Raw genomic sequence first — 11,001 nt, 5'->3', positions numbered from 1 at the left:
TGATAGGTTCTTGATTAATCAGGGCATGAAGGGTTACGGGGATGGCAGGAGAATGGGATTGAGTGGGAAATGGATCAGCCATGATGAAACAGCGGAGCCAACTCAGTGGGCTATGTGGCCTAATTTCTTTTGGTCTTATGATTTACTATCTTCAAAAATGAGCTCTCTGCAGTCATAAACACAAGAGATTCTGCAGACGCTGGAGACCAGAAGAACACACACAAAATGCTGGAGGAACTCAGCAGGTCAGGCGGCATCAATGGAGAGGAATAAACATTTGACCCTTTGGACTGAGACCTTTCATCACTGTGATGTGGTGTCCAAATAGATGAAATCATTCAAATGAATATAAAGGAAAGTAGACATGTATTTTCCTTCAGTAGATCTGTAAATAGAAGCTTACAGAAATACCCTTCTATTCATCCTGTGGTAAATCTCATAGCTTTGGCTGAAGTAGAATTTTCGAAAGAGAGTTCTTGAATATCATTTCTGGCAGTAACCACTGAGCTGTTGTTAGTGGACTGACACTGACTTTTGTGCTCTAGGGTAGACTTTGGCTGCTGAATATTTATCTGCTGTGAATGGTGAAATATCTTGAGGCCTTGGAAGTGTGATGTGCCAGAGTTAGTGGGTTATATGACAGTAACTGAATCCCCTGCTCCTCCTGACCCACAATTTTGTTAAACATATATTTTAGTATGTCTTCTGCAGTGCCATTCTATAAATCTGAAGAGAGGCAGCACAGAATATTCTATATCTACTTCTATTCCAAAATCTCAAGTGTGTCATAGGAAATTGGTTTATATGTAAAGATGGCTGATTGAAGCTGAATGGGTACCTCAGTTTCCTTGCGGCCTGTCAAGATGAAATCGCCTGTGTACTTGTTGTGCTAAAGTCACTTTCAAGCCACCACCCTTCTGTTGCTTGTTATGCACCTCACTGATTCTCTTTTCCATTGTGTATAAGAAGCAGCTGATTTAACTCCAGATGATTTATTGAACAGAGTCAAAGTTAATATGTAGCCCCTAATCTCTTGGAGACTAACTTGTCTTTTTTTTTTGTTAACAGAATGATACTTTTGCTTTATTAGAATTCTTTCCTCAGTGCTTCTAGGAGGCAAAATGCACACTTCCTTCTCTGCTGCCCCTTTTCTGCATATAATTCCAAACGAAATGTTCTGCCTTGCAGAAAGCCTGGTGCTGTGAGGCGGATCCTTCTTACTTGTCTCTTTTTATAGAAAACTGCCATTTGCAGCCAAATTCTGACAGCACGTTGAGGGACCACCTTATTCGAAGTGCCAATAGGCCTGCAGTAGAAATTCACGGCACATCTCGGTTTCCATAGCAACAGTAGTCTGTCCCATAATGAGCTGTATCATCTGACTGATGTCATAGCAGCATGCAGCAGGTCAAACGAGGCACCTCCTAGCGCATCCTACAGATCTGAACAAACCGAAAGGAAGATGGCATAAAGGGAAAGGGTGAGTTCTTTGCCATTAAGACTTCCTTTTTAAAAATAACAATTGGTGGTAAACATAGACTTCAGAATTAAACTCTGTTGTGGTGCAAGGAAAACGCCTACACAGACTTTCTTCTTTGTGTTTGGCATTATTCAAATTTTACGAGGGGGCTGCTGCATCAATACACTGTACTTTGCAGATTGGAATAAGATGAAGGCCTAGGCTTTTAGTGCACAGGCACCAGCCCATTATTTTTGTTTTAACTTTTAGTTTTGTTTTTGAGAAAATGTACCTATAGAATTTGCAAATGACTTAATAATAAGGCTAAATATGTTGTACAATGTAATAATGCATTATTAATGACACATATAATTAAGATGGTATTTTCACACACTTGCAGAACCGGGTATTGTTCATTCTAAGGAGTAGCGTAGGCATAATCTTCCACATACCAAAGGGCCTACTATTTAACTGCAGCCTCTATCATTAGTTGTAAATATATCCTATCGCCAGGAGCTTAATTCTAATTTGCTTCCATGTTCAACTGTTTTTCTATGGCATTAATTTCCACACTAGTTGATGCAGATTAATATAATTTCAATGATGTGTTGAACCGGTGATTTTAAGGGATTAAAATTTTTTATTATGGTTCTCTGCTTAAGTATCTTTGTTCAAATATAAGAAATATGTGCTTAAGATTGTCCAGTATAGTAAGGAAATCTAGACCTGTATTTTCATGGATATATCTTCATTAACCTATTAATATTTAATTTGAGGAGGAAGCTCATCTAGACAAAATGGTGGCATTTTGTGAAATGAAAGGCATGTAAAGACTCAAATAAGGATATATAAATATTTTACTGTCTTTTTGCATCTCATCTGGCTGGGGCAGGTGGAGATGTTCAAATGCATTAATCATTTTGCTTTTCATCTGTGTCTTGGGTATTATGGTGACTTTTTTTTAGTCATTCCGAATATGCTTCCTTTATACATCTCAATACAGACAACAGACTATTTTACTTCTGTGACAGAAACCTAAGGTTGATTGTTGGCTTGGAATCTTTTTAAAGTGCATTGTGTTTACTGATGAATGGTCCTTACTTGCATTTCTGGTTGGATGTACTGTCACTATTGCAGGACTAGTAATTTAAGAGGAACTGATCTCCATCTGAGATGGTGGTTGTGTTGCAGTGGCTGCTGGGAAGGGCGCGACGTCTGGGGAGACAGCTGGGGCAATGTGCAGCAAATGCAGCCTGTGGGTGAGCCACTAGGGAGCTGCTGCTGTGCTTTGGTCTGGACTCCCTCATTCGTCAAATCGCTTGCATACGCTGGGTTGGGCTGTTTCTTGTGGAGATTATGGGAATCTTGCAGATGGCCTCATTAAAATGGATAATTTGATAAAGAGAATTATAACTTGATCAGAATACAATTCAATTTAACAATTCAGCTTTATTTTAAAAATACATCTTTTAGTGGAACAAATACATTTCCAATGGACTTGACAGTGTAATATTTATACTTCATTAATGAAGAAAATGATCAGCTTATTCAAGTGTGTATACATTGACTTTTGAAGGTAGATCACTGTTATAACTTTGTACTGTGTACAGTAGGTGGGGCTACAACAGGTCCCTAGTATACGAAAAGTATGCATTAAAAATTATTTTTGGAGGAGTCTCATGTATTAACAAAAACAAGAGTTGTGAATTTCTAATTTAGAATTCACCACATTATGTTGAGTTTTATTTTGAAAATTAACAAGACATAATTCTGGTGTTGCAATTACATTTTCCATAACTTGAATGATCAGGTAAAATTCAGTTGATATTGTCATCTGCATTTGTTTTTGTGTCAGGTGAAGTACATTAGGATCAAAAACCTGGTGGTGATTGGCTATATAATATACAAGGTCAGGTGCATTGATATAAAATTAATGCCTCAGGTCAGATAAATGTGTAAAGGATCTATTTGATTAAATATTTGGAAACAAAATAAGACAATTTTAGGAATAAAAGAAGTCAACTAGTCTTCTATGTTTTTGGTTGGTCTTGGTTGTACCTTTTTCTTCTTCATAAAATGCAACCATCTCTTGTTTCTTTACATCAATTATTTCTTGATGGAAAATAATGATTCATTATTTCTTTATCTAGCCTATTAAGAATAGAATCGGCTCTGGGCTTGAAAAAAGAATATCAAACTGAAAAATAAGGGACTGTAGATGCTGAAAGGCCCTGAAACATCATTCCTACTTTTCCTCCTCAGATGCTGCCTATCCTTTTGAGTATCTACAGCATTTTTACTGTTTTGGCGGAAACAGTGACGTTAACTAAAATGGCCATATTTTATGAAAGCAATTACAAGGTATACTCAAGAAAGTGAGAAGAAAACCAAGTATACAGAAAAAGGGCATGGTTGAAAAATGAATAAAAATCCTTTTGGAAGAAACATAAATGAGAAAATCTCTAAACTATAAAGATGTACTCATAGATCTCGTAACATGAATAATGCAAAAATGTTCAATTTTTGTATCAGATTTGAAGCATTTGAAGAATATACTGTAGATCAACATTTGAGCTTCTGTCAGGAATAGAAAACTTAGGCAGCGAAATGCCCTTGATAGAACTGGTTACTGATCAGAAGGAAGCTGGGAGCTGCAGGCATGTATTCAGACAGCGATTTGCTAAATACACTCACAGAAAGACAACATGTTAGTTTAATAGTTTATTGTTAGGTTTGAAAATAATGTAATTGTGTCCCATCTTGCACCTGCATTTTCTTCTCTTGGAATCGAGGGTAACTTACTTCCACTCTGGCTTTGGGGTATTCTGAGATGGCTAATGATACCAATGTGGGAACTCCAGATGGGGCCGGTTTTGACCAATGCAATGAGGGATGGGTAATTTGTGAAATGGCCTTCCCCTTCTGCTGCTTCTGTGTATTCCTGATGCATGGTTTGAGATTCTCAATACAATCCCAAATATTCACCCTCTACTTTAAGTGATTGTATGCCAGAAATCCCAATGAGTCAATGTGATGTTGCATTTATTGAAGGAGGCTCATTTACTCTGTCTACCTACTAATTTTGTGCTGTGAAGGCAGTGCTTGGAATTGTGTCTATTTCTGGAGACACTTATGTTACTCAGATGTTTTAACAAGGAGCTGTGACATGGTATGATCATTTGAAATGCCATGTAGGTACATTCACAGAGGTCCATTTCTCAATACCTGATGTTGCTGCTGAGTCACGCCACTGAACACATCACCAGAAAGTAGTGCAATCATGCAATTTATATCACACTCTTTATGAGTTATGATTTCCTGTAATTTGATGCTGACTAGATGAACTCCTGTAGCCCACACATAGGCTTGTTATTATCTTACTGAAGATATGGGTGGTGAGAATGCAAGGAAAGCATGGTAGTGTAGATATGTAGAATGTGGCCTGCTCTGGACAGCCTGGTCCATTGCTCTACTGCTTTACTGGTGGTATCAGTCGTCTATATCCACTACTTCTCAGAGAAAGCCTGGTATATTTAGTGAATTTAGTTGGATCTCATCTAGAGTTTTGTATACTTAATGTTTGTCTTATTGATAATATGTTATTATACTGAAAATTTGGCATGTGGCTGAGGGGAATGTCATGACATGAGTGGCATACTACCCTTCACTGTAAAATGACTCCTCCACATGTTAGCTGTGACCATTAGAACTAATAAAATATCTCCTCTAATTCAGGAACCAATGCCTTCATTCTTCAACTGAATGATCTATTGTTTAGCGTTGGAAGTTCACTTAGTACGATGGTAGAAATGTGACCTTTTATATTACCAGAAAAAGAAAATAAATTTACTTAAATTATAGGTTACTCATTTAAGATTGCAAAATGTAATATTTATCCAAAAATATTTACCTATCTGTAAAATAGGGTTTACTTTTAACTTCAATGTAAGAAGTGCAGTAAAGGAGCATTTCACCCATTTAACTTGACCCCATCTAACTTAACCTATCAGTCTAACTTGACCCATCTGTTTGGAGTGCAGTCATAATGCACTGTCAATTCACCCCATGTTGTTATGAATAAAAACCCCTAATTATCTCCCTTATATTCTAGCTCATAAAAAGCAGTTGTAGAAAAAACTCTCCAATATCTTGGTGAATGCTACCCCTTCCTCCTCCTCCCAGCTCAAAGTGGATCACCCTGCACTGTGAATGGACCCCAAATATATTGACAAAATGATTCCTTTTTTGACGTATAACAGATGGTGTAGGTTTATCCATTATTACACATCCCATTGTCTGATTTGGGCTTGAACATACTTTGTCAAATGTAATGAAATGTGTGCATTTTATACATCTGGTTTGAAATGCTTTTGGTAACCCCTACCATGCAGGTGCTACATCTGGACTGGTGTAAGAGTTAAAGTTGCATTAAGGGCTCCCACGTATGCACAGTTCCATTTCTGACTTGGATGTATAATCAAGTGCTAGTCCATAAGACCATAAAACACAGGAGCAGAATTAGGCCATCCAGCCCTTTGAATCTGCTCTGCCATTCAATCATGGCTGATCCTTTCTTCTATCTCCTCCTCAACCCCAGTTCCCGGCCTTCTCCCCTAGTCCAGCTGGCTTGTTTTGACTCTTGTTAGGCAAACATTGGAGTGAGTATTATTGTAATGGTAACATCTTGAATTCAATTGACTTTATTACTTACATCCTTCATATACATGAGGAGTAAAAGTCTTTACATTACAATATAGAAATACAATTGTATCAGCATGAGTTAATCAGTCTGATGGCTTGGTGGAAGAAGCTGTCCCAGAGCCTGTTGGTCCTAGCTTTTATGCTAGGGTACTGTTTCCTGTATGGTAGCAGGGGAATTTAAATGTGCCATCTTCTACATGTGATAATCCTGCCACCAGCCAGTGGATTGTTTGGGATTGCGGATCACATGTGCAAAAGATAACTCCCAGTTCCATTCAACATAGGGACGGTCACTTTCTTATCAGCATGCTGAACATGCACTGGGCTGAATATTCTACAGTAATAAATAGTTTAACATCGAGAATATTCAGGTATAATCCATTGAAGTTTACATTTAAAATAAAGAAGGCATTGAATCAAATATTATAGAGTGGAATTTAAATTATTTCTGTCATATGAATTGGGATCAACCCAGATTAATTATTTTGAAAAATGTCAGGCCAAATAGCATTCTAATAATGGAGTAGATTTAACAAGAAATTACAAAATCAGCTCCATGTTAAATTGATTATGAAAAAGGGCAAGGGTTCCATGACAATATTAAATGCTTAGAACAAAGATTGAGACCTAAGTATTTTTTTTTAAAAAAAGGCTTGTAATTAGATCAGCAGAAACCAAAATGAGCAATTAGGAAGAATAGGCGCAGGAACTAAGAATAGCAAAATAACAAGGGATTTTATAGGCGTATGAGGGTGAAAGGAGGTAAAATGTTCAATGAACAGTGATACAGGGCTTCAGGCTAAGCAATTAGCAGTAAGGCTGACCGCCTTTTGCAGGACAGTTGAAGGTAGGGCCATTGGATCTCAGGGCCAAGTGTTGTAGTGAGGATAGCTCCTTTCTGTAACTCACGATTTTCAGGGCAAATGTCTGACCACTATAAACAGGATGCTTCCACAATGCAATGTGAAGAATTGTGTCTGATAGAGTAACTGTGGGGATATAGTTTGATCCACATGAAAAAAAGAGGAGGTGCTGGTGGTCTTATCACAAATTGAGGTTGACAAATCTGCTGGCCGAGTGTATTCTAGGATTTTGTGTGAAGCAAGGCCTTGGCAGTGATACCTTTAGCCGTGGCTAAGATATCAGAACACTGAAACATGACTGTCGTCGTGCTTATTTTCTAAAAGTGCGACAAGGACAAGCCCGTGAACTACAGATTAGTGAGCCTAATATCAGAGGTGGGAAAGTTTCTGCAGGGGATTCTGAGTGTCAGGACCTACCAGCATTTGGAAAGGCAATGACAGAAAAGGCACAGAACACAGAAAAGAACAGTACTGCTTAGGAACAAGCCTTCTGGCCCACAATGTTCTGCCAAACTAATTAAGACAGTAATCAAATGGCCAACTATAAATTAGTCTCTTCTGCCTACACAATGTTCATATCCTTCCATTTTCTTCACATTCATATGCCTATATAACGTCTCTTAAAAGTCACTAATATATCTGCCTCTACCACTACCTCAGGCAGTGCATTCCAGGCAGCCACCACACTCTGTGTAAAAAGCCTGAAATTACCCTCTCTCACCTTAAGTGCATCTCTGCTGGTATTGGACATTTCAGCCCTAGGGAAAAGACACTGCCTTCTCTATCTATGCCTCTCATAATCTTTAAACCTCTACCAGATCTCCCATCAGCATTCACCATTCCAAAGGAAACAACACATGTTTGTCCAACCTCTTGTTTTTGCATATGCCCTCTACTCCTGGCAACATCCTGGTTAACCTCTTCTGCACCCTCTCCAAAGCCTCGACATTGTTCCTATAATGGGGCCACCAGAACTGTATGCAGTAATCCAGATGCAGCCCAACTAGAGTTTTATAAAGCGGCAACATAACTTCCCGACTTTTGAACTCAATGCCTTGACTTAATAAAGGCAAGCATGCCATAAGTCTTCTTAACTGTCCAATCAAGCTGTGTAGCCACTTTAAGGGAGCTATTAATTTGGACCCCAAGATCCCTGCTGATCATTAACACTGTTAAGGGTCTTGCTGTTATCAGTGTATTGTCTCTTTGCATTTGACCTACCAAGGTGCAATTCTTCGCATCTAGCCAGGTTAAACTCCATCTGCCTTTCCTCTGCTCATACAATATCTGCAACTGATCTACTGTATACCCCATTGCATTCTTTGCCAGTCATCTATGCTATCCACAACACCATCAATTTTTGTACCATCTGCAAACTTACTACCCCACCATTTACATTTTCATCCAGGTCATTTATATTACAAACAACAGAGGCTCCAGTACAAGTCCCTGTGGCACTTTATTAATCACAGACTTCCAGCTAGAGTATGTCCGTTTGACACTACCCTCTGTCTCCATGGGCAAGACAATTCTGAATCCAAACAGCCAATTCACCATGGATCCCATGCATCTTAACATTCTGGATGAAGCTCCCATGAAGAACCTTGTCAAATGCCTTATTAAAATCCATATAGACAACATCCACAGCTCTATCTTCATCAATCACTCTCGTCACCTTGTCAAAAAACTCAATCAAGCTAGTAAGACATGACTTGCCTCGCAAAAAGCCATGCTGACTCTTCCTAAACAACAGGAATTCTGCAGATGCTGGAAATTCAAGCAACATACATCAAAGTTGCTGGTGAACGCAGCAGGCCAGGCAGCATCTATAGGAAGAGGCGCAGTCGACGTTTCAGGCCGAGACCCTTCGTCAGTCCTGACGAAGGGTCTCGGCCTGAAACGTCGACTGCGCCTCTTCCTGATATGGTTTTCCAAATGGCAATAAACCCCATCCTTAAGAATTCTCTCCCCCTACCATTGACATGAGACTTACCAGTCTATAATTTCTAGGATTATTTCTGGATCCCTTCTTGAACAATGGAACAACATTAGTTACTCACCAGTCTTCCAGGACGTTGCCTGAAGCTAGAGAGGTCATGAAGGTATTGGTCAAAGTCCCAGCAATACCATCTTCTGCCTCTCTCCATAACCTGGGGTATATCCCACCAGGTTCTGGGACTTAATGACCTTAATGCTCTTTAGGAGGCACAGTACTACCTCTTCCTTTACCCTGAAATGTGCCAATATATCAATAAGCTCAGCACTGAGCTCCCTATTCTCCACATCCTCTCCTGGGTAAATACTAGTGTAAGGTATTAAGAGCCTTGCCAGCCTTGTTCTTCCTTCTGACTGGAACATACCTGTCTTGTATTCTGTACAGTTGGTCTTCAAGTACCCTCCACATGTCAGATATGGACTTGTCCCAAGCAAATTGTTCCCAATTAACTCTCCCTAGTTCCTGCCTAATGTTCTCATAGTTTGCCCTGATCCAATTTAATACTCTCCTGCAAGGTCCATACTTATCCTTATCCATAGCTATCTTAAAACTTCAGAAGTTGTGGTTACTGTTCCCTTATTGCTCTTCCACTGAAAAGTCAGTTATCTGGCCAGTATCTTTACCCAAAACCAGGCCCAGTACATCCCTGACTCTTGCTAGACTATATACATACTGCATTGATTTAACAGACCCTCCTGGATGTACCTAACAAATTCTGCCCCATCTAAACCTCTTGCACTTACGTCCCAGTTACGTTAGGGAAGTGGACAACAACTCTATTGTTTTTACACCTTTCCTTCATCTGGCTGCATATCTGTTCCTTAAAGCCTCGGTAGCTATAGAGGGATCTGCAGTACAACCCATCAGAGTGATTGCACCCTTCCTATTTTTTTGAGTTCTACCCATATAGATTCAGTGGATGAACTTTCCATATGTTCCCTCTGAGTGCAGCTATGATATCATCCCTGATTAGTAGTGCATCTGCCCTGCCCTGCCACAACCCTCTCACCTCCCTCTCCATCTTTACTAAAACATCAAAACTCTGGGTCTTTAAACACCCATTCCTATCCTTCTTTTAGCTAAGTCTCTGCAATGACCATGACATCATAGTTCCATGTACTGATCCATGCTCTAAGTTCATCACCTTTACCTATAATGCTCAGAGCATTAAAATACACACACCAAACTATCTATCCTATCATATCTATTACCTTGCTCTTGCCTGCTTTTACTGACCCTGAGCTCTTTATCCCTCCACTTTCTGATCTGGTGCTTTGGATCCCATCCCCCTGCCAAACTAGTTTAATCCCTCCCGAGCAGTACCCAGTGAATCTCACAGTCATGATGTTGGTTCCCTTCCAGTTAAGGTGCAACCTGTCCCTCTTGTACAGGTCACCTCTGCCCCAGAAGGGGCTCCATTATCCAAGAACCTGAAACATGTCCCCTGCACTAGTTCCTCAACCACTCATTCATCTTTCCTGCACTGAGTAGCATGTGGTATTGGGAGTAATCCAAAGATTGCTACCTTGGAGTTCCTGCTCTTCAACCTCTTTCCCAACTCCCTATACTCACAGCATACTCAGCATGTCTTATAAATTTGATTTTTATTTAGAACAGGTAACAAAGAGCCAGATGTTATCTACATGGATTTTAACATGACCTTTGACAAACTTCCACTTCATAGGAACATCTAGAAGACTAGATTACATGGGATCCAGGGTGTGCTAGCCATTTGGATAAAAAATTGGCTTTATGGCTGGAGTCAGAGGGTGGTAGCGGAGGCCTGTGACCAGTCATGTTCCACAGGGATTGTTGGTGGGTCCTCTGTTGTTTGTCATCTGTTTCAACGATTTAGGTGAGAATGTAGTTCTCCAGAGATCTGACTGAACAGTGGTAAAAGAGAAGTCCCCATCTTCTCGATGGGGACTTGCTTGACTTTCGTTGGGAGATTTCTTCAAGTATTATTACCTTGCTGATGACCA

General features: G+C 39.7%; 1 protein-coding gene across 1 annotated transcript in view; it reads left to right on the top strand.

Annotated features, from left to right (window-relative positions):
* The first annotated feature begins 1,410 nt into the window (after positions 1-1,410).
* Positions 1,411-11,001, top strand: part of akap6 (A kinase (PRKA) anchor protein 6) — a 390,019-nt gene continuing 380,428 nt past the window's right edge. The window contains exon 1 of the mRNA XM_063050225.1: positions 1,411-1,480. The gene's annotated coding sequence lies outside the window, so the exon portion shown is untranslated. The remainder of the gene's footprint in view (positions 1,481-11,001) is intronic.

The sequence above is a fragment of the Mobula hypostoma genome, chromosome 1 (assembly GCF_963921235.1).
Source record: "Mobula hypostoma chromosome 1, sMobHyp1.1, whole genome shotgun sequence".
In the NCBI taxonomy this organism is placed as follows: Eukaryota; Metazoa; Chordata; class Chondrichthyes; order Myliobatiformes; family Myliobatidae; genus Mobula; species Mobula hypostoma.
The sequence above is the reverse complement of the archived record's forward strand: the minus strand, read 5'-3'. Positions and strand labels throughout refer to the sequence as shown.